The following is a 14,493-nucleotide window of genomic DNA, read 5'->3' as shown; positions in this document are numbered from 1 at the left end:
CAATATTGTAATTACAACGACCTGTTTGTTTGTCATAAGATAATTATAGTATAATTACAAGCGTGTTGTTTGGTTGCACAAGTGTAATTACATAGTTAATAATCATATATTTGTAATTAATATTGTAAAAAATAATTGATATATACTTTTTAAATTAATAATCATATTTTTCAGACTTTTTGTTAGAACATCATGGACTGGATGCTTAACAACAAAAATATAATATTATAAATATAATGCAATAACATTATCCAAATGTTTGACAGAAAATCTATCAACTCTAAATGAAAAATAAACAATATGCAATGTGAAATAACAAGTCAATAGTACTAAAGCAAATAAATTAAAATCGAAAATGTAATCTAAATTCAAAATCCAAAAATAAAAGTTTAACATATTACTGTTATGTCAAATTCTAACATTACATAAGTAAGTTTCAACTCCAATGTAACTTAAGTGAATATAATTCCAAAAGAAAGAGAAAATATAAGTCTATAACCTTATTCACAATGAAATTCTACTTTAATAACATCACTCATTATATATCAAATTTGTTAATGACTCATTCTTTCTAATACTAAGATGTATAGTTTCAAATTAGAATTATAACACAGTTATGCTAAATAAATAACATAAAAAATAAATAAAAAATATGCGCAATTACATGGAATCATAAGAAGTAAAGGTTGGGAATGAGAAGAAAGGAAATGAAAGATAAATAATATAAAAAGAATTTTTTTTTTTTTTTTTTAAAAAGAAGCTAAAATAATAGAAATAAAAAAAGAACCTAAGGAATTGGAGAGTGTAATTACACCCAATTTCCACCTAGCCAAGTAATTACTTGGTCAAACAAGCAAGCCAACTGTGTAATTACACCCAATTCTAATTACCTGGGCGGCTTTCCAAACATGCCCTAAATGCTTTTTTTTTTTTAGAATTGAACAATATTAAAAAGAGATACTTCTTCCATCTCATTTTAATTATCGCTTTAGGTTTTCTCACATCAACTAATAAAAATAATAAATACAAGTTGTATTTTACTAAGTTACCCCTACATAATTAAGGTAGAGTGATTTTTCAACTTAAAGATTGTGCATACTTCTTTAATGTAAATGACAAAATTAAAAATAATTGTAATTTTCTCTGGAGTTCCTAAAGTGACAATTATTTTGAAATTTTGAGCTAAAATAACATTTAAAATGGGACGGAGGGAGTATTAATTACCCATCACAATTAACCCATTAAATTAGCTGAAGGTACAAATATAAACTACAGAATTTAATTGTTTTGGGTGGTAGATAATTATACTTCAAAATCACTTATTACAATTAGGGTTAATTACATTAAACAGTCTTATATATATTACTTAGGAACGTCTACATATAGTGTTAGGCGGTGCCAGATTTATCGGAAAATTTTATTAAATATAAAATACGGAAAAGGGCCGAAATTACCCCTGAACTTTAGGAAATAGTTCATCCATACCCTTCGTTTTGCTTTAGGGCCAATTATACCCTTACCGTTATACTATGGGGTCAATTATACCCTTATGTCTAACATCTGCCACGTGGCATCATCCCAGCCCTTCAAAATTATTTTCCCCTCAAATAATTTTTTACCCACTAAAATAACCCAACCCGATCCGATTTTTTTTTCCATCCAAACTGATACGGACCCAACCCATTACCCCTTGGCTGGAAAAAAAAAATCGGGTCGGGTTGGGTTATTTTAGTGAGTAAAAAATTATTTGAGGGGAAAATAATTTTGAAGGGCTGGGATGATACCACGTGGCAGCTGTTAGACCTAAGGGTATAATTGACCCCATAGTATAACGGTAAGGGTATAATTGACCCTAAAGTGTAACGAAGGGTATGGATGAATTATTTCTCAAAGTTCAGGGGTAATTTTGGCCTTTTTCCGTATAAAATATATTAATAATAAAAAAGTTGTAAATTGCTACAATTAGTGACATCGCGTGCGAAAAAAAAATCATTGGTTCATGTATAGCTCCGTATATTGTCATAGTTAATTCAGATTTAAAACAAATAATAAAGATAAATTCGAGGTGTGAGGGACTTGCACGAGGGCATATGAATGATTGGAACGTGGTATTAGGAGAATAAAGTGTTATATAAGTGATTTATGGTCGGAAAGCCTTATAGCCAAGACAAGTTGGAAACGACGCTACAAACTAAAGTTTCAAACAAGCCACACAAGACCTAAATTCAAAAATATACACCTCCGAATATATAAAGATTTGGAAATACCTCCTTAAATGGAAGTTTTAGCCCCTTGAAGCATATTTTCTGACATTTCAAATTTTTCGTCCTTAGACATTCCGATAGAGAATTATGTACAATTACTGAAGGGCATCAAAGCATGAGCTGGGTGCGCGAGGCATAAAAGTTAGGGCAAAAAATTAACTAGTTAGGCAGGCTAGCGCAAAAAACTACTTAAACTATATAAGAGCACGTGAGGAGAGAAATTAGTTTCACTTTTTAAATATAAGATCTTTTTTCTCAACCTCAACTCATCTAGGGTTGAACTGTTACTCCCAAACATCGATTCTGATAATATTATACTTGTGAATTGTTAGATTTCCAACAACGTTCAGGAACAAGGTTTTCTCTATAAGTTAGGGTTTTGGATCCAAAACAACAATTATTTAATTATGAAGAACAATATTTCGCATTAGATAGAATCACCATGAGAAATCTAGATTAACTACGACGGTTAAAAATTAAAAGAATAAAATCTAGGGTTTCTTAAGTTGAGAATAAGTATGAAAGTTAAATTTGTAGAAACAAATTGTGCCCACCCCATGAAGGATGGACGTTTAGGGTGTGCCGTCAGGTAACTTGATTATTATTAATTTCCAAATCAAAGGATTAGTAGATTGCTTACACTTATTGCTAACATCACCCATAGTGGAGTGTGTTTATAAGCTAACATCCTTGAATCATCAAGGCTTATAGCAAGCACACCCTTTCCACGATACCACATTAGTGAAGACCCTTGCTACAAGTTTTTCATATTAATAATCACTAATTAATTTGTCATTAACCGGTGTGGTAAACAGTTGAGTTCTTGGGTCCGTGTGTAATAATATTAATAGAATCCTTAGCCTTTTTTTCTTTCTTTTTTCTTGATTGCTTAATTCGTTAGCCGTTTGCTAATATTAATTCTCGGGATGAACAAAAATTTGTACTGCTTTGATTGTCGGTTTACTTCTTTTCGGAAAAAAATTACAAGGTTTATTTTATTAAGTTATCCCTATTTATTAGATGTTGTTCGAGAATTAAGTAATATTAAAAAAACCTATTCCCTCTGTCTCATTTTAATTATCGTTTTAGCTCTTTTCATGTCCATTAAGAAAAGTAATAAATACAAGGTATATTTAACTAAGTTATTCCTACTTAATAAAGGTATACTGATTTTTCCTCTTAAATATTGAGCATACTTCTTTAATGTTAAAAGGTATAGTTGGAAACAATTGTCAACTTTACTCTTGAATTTTTTAAAGTGATACTTATTTTTGGGATAACTATTTTGACTGAAAATGACAGACGGAGGGAGTACTTCTTTAATGGTAAGAGTATGACTGAAAACAATTGTCAACTTTTGTCTAATTCCTAAAGTGATATTTATTTGGTATAATTAAAATGGGACACTGGGAGTATTAATTATTCATCACATTACACATATAATCCATTAAACAGGCTATAGGTACAAATCTAAACTACTCGAAGCTAGTTGTTTTTCTACCAGATGATATTAGTAAAACTATCATTTATATTAGCCTAAATTGGTTAAAACGTCCTTGAACATGATTTTATAATTAGGAGAATAAAGTATTATAGAAGTGATTTATGGTCTATGAGAAGGCTTGTGGCATAGATTGTTAGAAACTTAGAATTAATGGCAAAAATTTAATTAACTAAAGCGAGGTCTTAACCATTATTAGAATAACAAATATTTTCTTTATTTACTTTAAAAAATTTAACAATCCCACAATTGTAGCTAAAACATTATCTCTTCCATTAATATATTAAAAGAATTATATTTACGTACTTTCTTACGCGCTCTTCTTTACAATATCACTTTTTTTTTCTCCTCATTCCCGTTTAAACATGAGAAAAGGAGTATTAGAATTAAACGCTCACCAATTAAATTAACGTTGTGTCCCAAAAGAAAATTTTCAACATATGAATGAAAAATTAGAATAAAGACGACGAGCTCTTCTCTTCCCATTCAAACATGAGGTATTATTGTTAAAAATAAAAATAAAAAAAGAGATATATTATAAGTAAGTTTAATGGGCCAATTAAATTAATTAATGAACGTAAAAGATTAACAACAAAATATAAAAGTTATGTGCATTAACCAACAAAACAGATGTTCTTAAGTAGGAAAGAGCGAGAAAAGACTTTTAATATATTAATGGAAGAGAATATATTAATGGAAGAGATAATGTTTTAGCTAGTATTGTGGGATTGTCAAAATTTTGAAAGTAAATAAAGAAAATATTTATTATTCTAATCATGGTAAGGATCTTGCTTTAGTTAATTAAATCTTAGCCATTAGTTCTAACATATGTCATGTGTCCCTAATCTAAGCTAGAACTTGGGAAAATGAAGGATGAGAAATGGAGAGGATTTGAATCCCTTACGGCCAAAACAAGTTGGAACAACGCAACAAACTAAAGTTCCAACAAACGGCACAAGTCCTAACTTCAAAAATATACACCTCGCAATATATAAGGAATTTGAACATAACTCCTTAATGAAAGTTGTAGCCCTTAAAATCTAGTTTCCGACATTTTAAATCGTTTGTCATTGGACATTCCGATAGAGAATTATCTCCAATTATGAAGGACATCAAAGCAGGTGCTGGGAGCGCGAGGCACGAAAGCTAGCACCACAAATTATCCAGCTTGGTCGAAAGTTGGTGGAGTATGCCCGCTAGAGCAAACAATTACTTGAAATATATAAACATTAAAAAAGGATGGAAAGAGAGAAATTAGTTTATTTTTTAACTATAACATCTTTTCTTTCTAACCGCAAGCCGTCCAAGGTCTCTCCTACCAAAACAATATCTAAACTAGATTAATACCGAAACAATTTCTTAAATAAAAAACTAACTTGAAAAAAATAAATTAAAGAGGCAGAGAAAAAAACTTGATGAAAATAAAGCACAAAGAAGGAAGTTGCTGCGCGAAAGCAGAGCAAATATTGGAGGCCCAAGCTCTTGTTCTTTTAGTTTGCACTTTGCAGATAAAGTACCTACGAGTATTAGTTACTCATTAAATGACACAATGAAAGAATCATGAAATTAGGATAAACAATTAGAAGAATCCTTTAACTTTTGAGTTTTTTTTTTTTTTTTTTTGAGAATTGGATGTGAATTAAATTTTGAGGATTGAAACATTAAATAAGCAATTTTTTCTCCAATTTCAAAAAGTTCCCTGGCGCGTCAAATGAATGCCGAGAGCGTTGGGACTTACACCTACGCGAACACCTTATGGCCCTCCAATACGCCTCATACATTTTTAGTGCGCCTCGGGACTCGCTATGGAAACCCCTTTTAGAACACTGATAAAAAAGGACAGGAAGAGAGAAATTACTTTCAGTTTTTTAATATAAATCTTTTATCTCAACCTTAAATCACCCAAGGTCTCTCCTACTACCAAAGGTAAGTTTGTAACTCGTCTAGGTTAAATTGTTACCGCCAAAAATCAATTCTAAAAAGATCATACTTGTGAATTGTTAGATTTCTAAGAAGGATTCAAGAACAAGATTCTCTCTACAAGTTAGGGTTTTGCAATGCAAGGTATGTCTCCAACTCAAATTGAACTATGATTACTTAATTTGTAAGAACTATAATTTGTTTTAGTTGATAGAATCACAACGAAAAATCTGAATTAATTACGATGGTAAAAAATTAAGAGAATAAAATCTAGGGTAAAGTTGTAAAAAGGTTGTGCCCACCCAGGGAGGATGGACATTTAGGGTGGGCCGTCGGTAACTAACTTTGATTATTAATTTCCAAATCTAAGGATAGTAGATTGGGCAATTCGCAGTAATACCCTTATTTTGGGATGGTTAATTTTTGCCCATCAAATGAAAGTATTTAAAAATTTCCCTTCGCCAAAAATTTCAGAGTTTCGGGTTCGAATTCCTGTTCAGGCGAAAATTAAAAAACAAAATCGCTAGGCAGAGGTTAACTACAAACTCTGCCCCATCGGGCGGAGTTTGCCTGCAAACTATGCCTTAGCAAACTCTACCTTAAGGTAGAGTTTTGGGCATAATTAAGGCAGAGTTATAAAGGCAAAATTCTGCCTTAAGGCCGAGTTTTGAAGGTAAAATTCTGCCTTGCGATTTTTTTTTTACTGAGCTGGGGTTCGAACCCAGGATCTCGGAATATTAGGTTAAGGACAAAACTTAAAGACCACCAATTTCAGGGACAAAAATTAAAGACTACCCCAAAAGAAGAGCAATCCACGCAAAAAAATGATTAAATACCACAATGTGAAATTTGAAGAGGGTAAAGTGTACACAGACCTTACCCCTACCTCGGAAGGTAGGGACGCTGCTTCATAAAATGACAGTGAACATTTAATTGATAATTTACACAATGACAATCGTTTTTGAGAACTAATACAAAAACATTGTAAAAAAAGTTGTGCCCACCCCTGAAGGATGAACATTTAGGGTGTGCCGTCGGGGTATCCTTGATTATTAATTGCCAAATCTAAGGATTAGAAGATTGCTTACGCATCATTTAATTGCTAACAGCACCCATAGTGGAGTATGTTTTGTAAACAAACATTCTTGAATAATCAAAGTTTATGACAACCACACCCTTTCCGCGATACCACATTAGTGGTGACGCTCGCTCCAAGTCTTTCATATTAATAAACTAGACAGTCTATACCCGTGCTGTGCACGGGCCCAACACTTTAGATTATAATGCATCTATGTGTATGTAGTTGTCTTTGAATAGTGATTATATATATATATATATATATATATATATATATATATATATATTATGTTTAAAACACGATTAATATAACATTGTAGTTTGTGCTCCGTATCTAAAATTTTAATATATTAATGTTTGTTACGAATACAAAATTGGCAAATTTATTAATATTTTTTAAAAGAGAAGACTTGTTTAAAAGGAAACTATTTTCCTCTCTTTGAGATAAAACAATAGCAATATTTAAGCATCAGTTGATACTTTTAATTTTAATTCGATTAATTTAAAGGTGTAAATACTTATTATTTTTTATCAAATTTTGATTTGGATAATTCTAATTCAAATTCTCGATTTAGCTCATTTTACTTGTCATGTTGTCTTTTGCATGATTTTTTAAGAAAATGTCGATTAGAATTATAATTTGACTAATTTACCTTATTCATTATTTGATCAAAATAAAAAAGTAATTAAATTTTATGTTATTTTAAAATATAAAAATTTTAAGTATATTTATTTTAGTGAACATAATAAATAAATGACATGGCGGAATAGCAAATACAACAGTTTAATATCTAGATTAGATCTCAGGATAATATAAAAAAAGAAAGAAAACTGTATGGTTTGACTACTTAACTTTTTGAAGAAAAACAATTTTATTTACTCCCACTAATGGATTGATACGCACGTGACAATGAATCCATCATTATTGACTTAATGAGATACTTTGGAAATTGCATGAATATTGTTTGATTTTTTAATATGGAGTGCACTTTTTTTTTTGGACATTATTAATTTGCACTATTTTTATATATATATACACACACACACACACACTATGTTCAAAACACGATTAATATAACATTGTAGTTTGTACTTTGTATCTAAAACTTTAGTATATTAGTATATACACACTATGTTCAAAACACGATTAATATAACATTGTAGTTTGTACTTTGTATCTAAAACTTTAGTATATTAGTGTTTACTACGAATACAAAGTTTGCACTTTTTTTTCCATTATTATTTTTTTAATATGGGGTTCACCTTTTTTTTTTATATTGTTTGATTTTGTTAATATGGGGTCCATTTTTTTTTTTTTTTTTTTACAGTGAGTTTGGAGATGATGGGTTCCAATTTTTTTATTTTTTTATATTGCTTGATGTTGTTTAGTATGATGTCCACCCTTTATGGGATGCACTTTTTTTTTTGGACATTATTAGTTTGTACTATTTTTATGCATATAATATATATACATATATTATGTTCAAAACACGATTAATATAACATTGTAGTTTGTGTTCCGTATCTAAAACTTTATTATATTAGTGTTTGCTACAAAATACAAAGTCAACACTTTTTTTCTAACATTATATTTTTTTTAATATGGGGTTCACCTTTATTTTTTATTTTTTTTTATATTGCTTGATTATGATAATATAGGGTCCACTTTTTTTTTTTTCATGAGTTTGGAGATGATGAGTTCCACTTTTTTTTTATTGCTCGGTGTTATTTAGTATGGGGCCCACCCTTTTTTTTAAGGGACAACGGACGACGAAGCATGGGTCTAAACCCATGCTTTATATAGTTTCTTCTTTTTTTATTTTTATTTTTTATATTGCTTGGTGTTGTTTAGGATGGGACCCACCCTTTTGGACATTATTAGTTTGCACTATTTTTATGCATATATATATATATATATATATATATATATATATATATATATATATATATATATATACACACACACACACATGGGTTACTATGTTCAAAACACGATTAATATAACATTGTAGTTTGTGCTTCGTATTTAAAATTTTATTATATTAGTGTTTGCTACGAATACGCACGTGGCAATGAATCCATCATTATTGACTTAATAAGATACTTTGGAAATTACATGAAACACGATTAATATAACATTGTAGTTTGTGCTCTGTATTTAAAAATTTATTATATTAGTGTTTGCTACGAATACGCACGTGGCAATGAATCCATCATTATTGACTTAATGAGATACTTTGGAAATTACATGAATATTGTTTGATTTTTTAATATGGGGTGCACTTTTTTTTTTGACATTATTAATTTGCACTATATTTTAAATATAAATTGTTGTTTAATATATATGGGGCCCACAACTTTTTTTTTAAATTGGAACGGATATATATATATATACCATAGAATTATGGGGTCCACAATTTTTTTTTGTTCAAAACACGATTAATATGACATTGTAGTTTGTGCTCCGTATTTAAAACTTTATTATATTAGTGTTTGCTACGAATACGCACGTGGCAATGAACCCATCATTATTGACTTAATGAGATACTTTGAAAATTACATGAATATTGTTTGATTTTTTAATATGCGGTGCGCTTTTTTTTTTTACATTATTAATTTGCATTATTTTTTAATATTAGTTGTTGTTTAATATATATGGGGCCCACAACTTTTAAAAAAAATTGGAACGGATATATATATACCATAGAATTATGGGGCCCACAATTTTAAAAAAAAAATTAAATTGGAAACGGACGACGAAAATGAGTTGGACTCACTTTTCTTATTGTAGTTTGTGCTCCGTATTTAAAACTTTATTATATTAGTGTTTGCTACGAATACGCACGTGGCAATGAATCCATCATTATTGACTTAATGAGATACTTTGAAAATTACATGAATATTGTTTGATTTTTTAATATGGGGTGCACTTTTTTTTTTGACATTATTAATTTGCAATATTTTTTTAATATTAGTTGTTGTTTAATATATATGGAGCCCACAACTTTTTTAAAAAAAATTGAAACAGATATATATATATATACCATAGAATTATGGGGCCCACATTTTTTTTTATATTAGTTGTTTTGTTTAATATATATGGGTGAGGCTGTTTAATATATATGGGTGGGGCCCACAATTTTTTTTATCCTACAGAAACTAATAGCCTGTTTGGCCAAGCTTCTAAAAACAGTTTATTTTCAAAAGTATTTTTTTCAAAAGTACTTTTCAAAAAAGCACTTTTGGCTAAAAACAGTTTGTGTTTGGCCAATTAATTTAAAAAGTACTTTTGAGCAGCAATTAGTGTTTGGCCAAGCTTTTAAAAAGTGCTTCTATGTGTATTTTTCTCAAAAGTACTTTCAAAGAAGTGCTTTTGGACAAAAGCTATTTTTTTAGCTTCTGAAAAACTGCTTTTCTACTCCCCAAAAGCACTTATTTTCTCCCAAAAGCTTGGCCAAACACCTCACTTTTTTAAAAATAAGCACTTATTGAAAAAATAAATACTTTTGGGGGAAAAATAAGCTTGGCCAAACAGGCTATAAATCATAGTAGTCTAATATAGATTGTTCTTCTTAAGAGGTTTCCGTGTCATGATAATTATTTTGTTCTAGCCTTTCTGACAAAATATACTTTCAATCTAAGTTTAGTTTTCTTAATCAACTAGATGACCTATGCCCGTGCTGCGCATGGGCCAAACATTTTGGATTATAGTGTATTTATATATATGTAGTTGTTTTTAGATAGTGATAATATATATATATATATATATATATATATAATAAACATACATAAGTTTGTACTTTTTTAGCCCACAACTTTTTAAAAAAAAATTGAAACAAATATATATATATACCATAGAATTATGGGGCCCATAATTTTTTTTATATTAGTTGTTTTGTTTAATATATATGGGTGAGGCTGTTTAATATATATGGGTGGGGCCCATAATTTTTTTTTTTTAAAATTAAAGTGAAAACGGACGACGAAAGTGAGTTGGACTCACTTTTCTTAATAGTAGAAATGCCAATTAATCTGTCATTAACCGGTGTGGTATTTAATTTCCGCCGCCGTAAAATCAGTTGAGTTCTTGGGCGCGTGTGTGTAATAATATTAATAGAATCCCTAGCTTTTTTCTTCGTCTTTTTCTTTAAAAAAATTATTTGGTCATTTTTTCCTAGATTGCTTCATTAACCGTTTGCTAGTAGTAAATACTTGGGATCAACAAATTTGTACTCCACATTTATTACTCTTTCCCTCTCATTTTAACCGTTGCTTTACCATTTTTCAACTTCATCAGGAAAAATAATAAATACAAGGTATAATTTATTAAGTTACCCTATCTATTAATTTCTTTTTTTTTAAATTGAGAAATATTAAAAATTTATAATTCTTTCAGTCCCATTTTAATTGCCGCTTTAGGTTTTCTCACGTCCAATGAGAAAAGTAATAAATACAAGTTATATTTCACTAAGTTACTCCTACATAATAAGGTGAACTGATTTTCCTCTTAAAGATTGTGCATACTTCTTTAATGTTAAGTAATTTGTGCATACTTCTTTAATGAAAATGGTTTAATTAAAAATAATTATCAACTTTACACTTGAATTCCTAAAGTGATAATTATTTTGGGAAAATGACATAGGGTACCTAGTTAAGTCTCTTTATTACAAAATATATACATAGTTTTCCTTATTTACAAAATATAATGATATTTTACGAAACATGACGGATTTTCATATATTTTTTTTTCAGAAATTATTTTTTAAAACTTTTTTTTTTATAATTTCTTTTTATATATTTTAAAAAAATTATTTTTTTTTCGCTCAAAGGCTTAAAAAATTACCTCAAATTTTTGTGTATAAAAGTTGTATGAAATGTGTATGAAAGAGCGAAATGTTTAATATAATTTTCATACACAAATTTGTGAGCGAAAACTTTAAGCCTTGAATATTGTATGAAAGTTGTTACAATGTTGTTGTAGTTGTATTAATTTTCCAGAAACCTAATATGAACTTTATATACGAAAAATGTGAATGAAATTCCAAGTCTTGAGCGAGATATACACATTTCATATCATTCTCATACACAAAATTTTGAGCATAATGTTTAAGCCTTGATCGAGATATACACATTTCATACGTTTTTCATACACTAAATTTGAGCTAACTTTTTAAGCCTTGAGCAAGATATATACATTTCATACACAAAAAATTGAGCGATTATTTTAAGTCTTGAATGTTGTATTTAAGTTGTATACAATGTTGTTGTAGTTGTATTAATTTTACAGAAATCTAACATGAATTTTATACACGAAAATATGAGCGAAATTTTAAGCCTTGAGTGAGATACAAATTTCATAACGTTTTCATACACACAATTTTGAGCGAATTTTTTAAGCCTTGAACGAGATATACACATTTCATACATTTTACATACCATTTTTATACACTAAATTTTGAGTGAACTTTTTAAGCCTTGGCGAGATATACACATTTCATACATAAATTTTTGAGCGAAAAAAATATTTTTTTAAAAAATAAAAAACAAATAAACTTTTTTTAAAAAAGCATTTTTTTAATAAAATAAAAAATTATTTTTAAAAAAACAAAAAATTATTGTTTTTAAAAATAAAAAATATTTTAAAAAAAATAAAATAAAAATAACTTTTTTTTTAAAATATATATATATATATTTTTTTTTTTTAAAAAGCATGTTTTGTATGGGGTTTGTAATGTTATGTTTTGTAAATAGAAAACTATCGTCATGTTTCGTAAATATTTCTCTTTAATATGTATATATACGTACTTTACCCAAATTATTTTTGGACTAATTTTTAGACAATTAAAATGCGACAGAGGGAGTACTTCTTTAATATTAAGGCATAATTGAAAACAATTGTCAATTTTAGTCGTAAGCTCCTCAAGTAAAAATTATTTTGAGAAAATATTTGGGTTATAGCGATAGTCAAAATGAGATACGGTAAATATTAGTTGCCCATCACAAACCCATTAAATGGGCTGAAGGTACAAATCTAAACTATTCGAATCTAGATATTTTGGATACCAAATAATTATGCTTAAAAGATCATTTACTCCTCCAATCACTTTTAATTGTCCACTATACTTAAAATAGAGGTCCACTTTGAAGTCTAGTTTATGAAATTCTAAACTGTTCGTCTTTAGACATTCCGGTAGAGAATTATGTACATCAAAGAAGGAGCTGGGTGTGCGAGGCACGAAAGTTAGCGCCAAAAAATAAGCTAGCTAGGCAGAACGTTTGGTATAGCGTGTCCGCTAGCACAAAAATCTACTTGAACTATATAAAAAAGACGGGAAGAGAGAAATTAGTTTCACTTTTTAAAATATAAGATCTTTTTTCTCAACCTCAAGTCGTCCAAGGTCTCTCCTGCTACCGAAGATAACTTTCTAACCCCTCTAGGATTACATTATTACTCCTAGACCCCGAGCCACCTTCACCATGTGGTTGCAGCTACATGGCCGATTATTAACAGTGGACAGATTGAATAACTGGGGAATACGAATGGACCCCAAGTGTGTCATGTGCAAACAAGTAGATGAAACTCGTGTCCACCTATTTGGAGATTGCTATTTTGCCACAAAAGTATGGGATAGATTACTACATTGGTTGAATATTATTCCGCAAACTAGATTGACCTGGTTAGATCACTACCACTGGATATTGCATCATACGAAAGGGAAGACTGTCCAGGCAAAAGTACTAAAAATGGTGTATGCTGAGTTTATCCACTACATTTGGCTGGAACGAAATGCTCGAGTGTTTGAGAAAGTGGAGAAGACAGAGGATATAATTGCCCGAAGCATTGCATGCTGCTGCAACATAAGAGCTTTACCCGCCAGTAGAATATATTTAGATAACTGCATGTTTTGATTCTAGAGTTAGCTTAGAAGGCTCTGCCTTAGCAATTTTGTTTGAGACTATGGCTGGATGTGTTATCTAGCTAGTTTTGTAAATATTCACTTGGTGATTAATGGAAAAGGTTAGTTACCAAAAAAAAAAAAATTATTACTCCCAAACATTGATACTAACAAGATTATACTTTAGATTTCTAACAACGATTCAAGAATACGGTTATCTCCACAAGTTAGGGTTTGTGATGCAAGCTATGCTTATAGATCGAACTGAACTACAATTGTTTAATTAGTAAGAACAATAGTTCGCGTTAGTTGATAGAACCGCCACACAAAATTTGGATTAACTAAGAGGGTTAAAAATTAACAGAATAAAATCTAGGGTTTCTTAAGTTGAGAATAAATATTTAACTTTAGATAATACAAAAATAATTGTAAAAAAAGTTGTGCCCACCCATGAAGGATGGACATTTAGGGTGTGCCGCCGGGCAACTTTGATCATTAATTTCCAAATCTAAGGATTATTCGTTTACTTACGTTGGCATTAAATTGCTGACAGCACCCATAGTGGAGTGTGTTTTGTAAGCAAACATTCTTGAACAAACAAGCTTATGACAAGCACACCCTTTCCACGATACCACATTAGTGGTGACACTAACTACAAGTCTTTCATATTAATACATGTCAATTAATTGGTCATTAACCGGTGTGGTATTTAATCTCAGCCGCCGTAAAATCAGTTGAGTTCTTGTGTGTGTGCGCGTAATAATATAAATAGAATCCCTAGCTTTTTTCTTGGTCTTTTTTTGTTTTAATTTTATTTGGTAATTTTTTTTCTTGA

This window comes from Lycium barbarum, chromosome 5 (genome assembly GCF_019175385.1).
Source record: "Lycium barbarum isolate Lr01 chromosome 5, ASM1917538v2, whole genome shotgun sequence".
Classification (NCBI taxonomy): Eukaryota; Viridiplantae; Streptophyta; class Magnoliopsida; order Solanales; family Solanaceae; genus Lycium; species Lycium barbarum.
The sequence above is the reverse complement of the archived record's forward strand: the minus strand, read 5'-3'. Positions refer to the sequence as shown.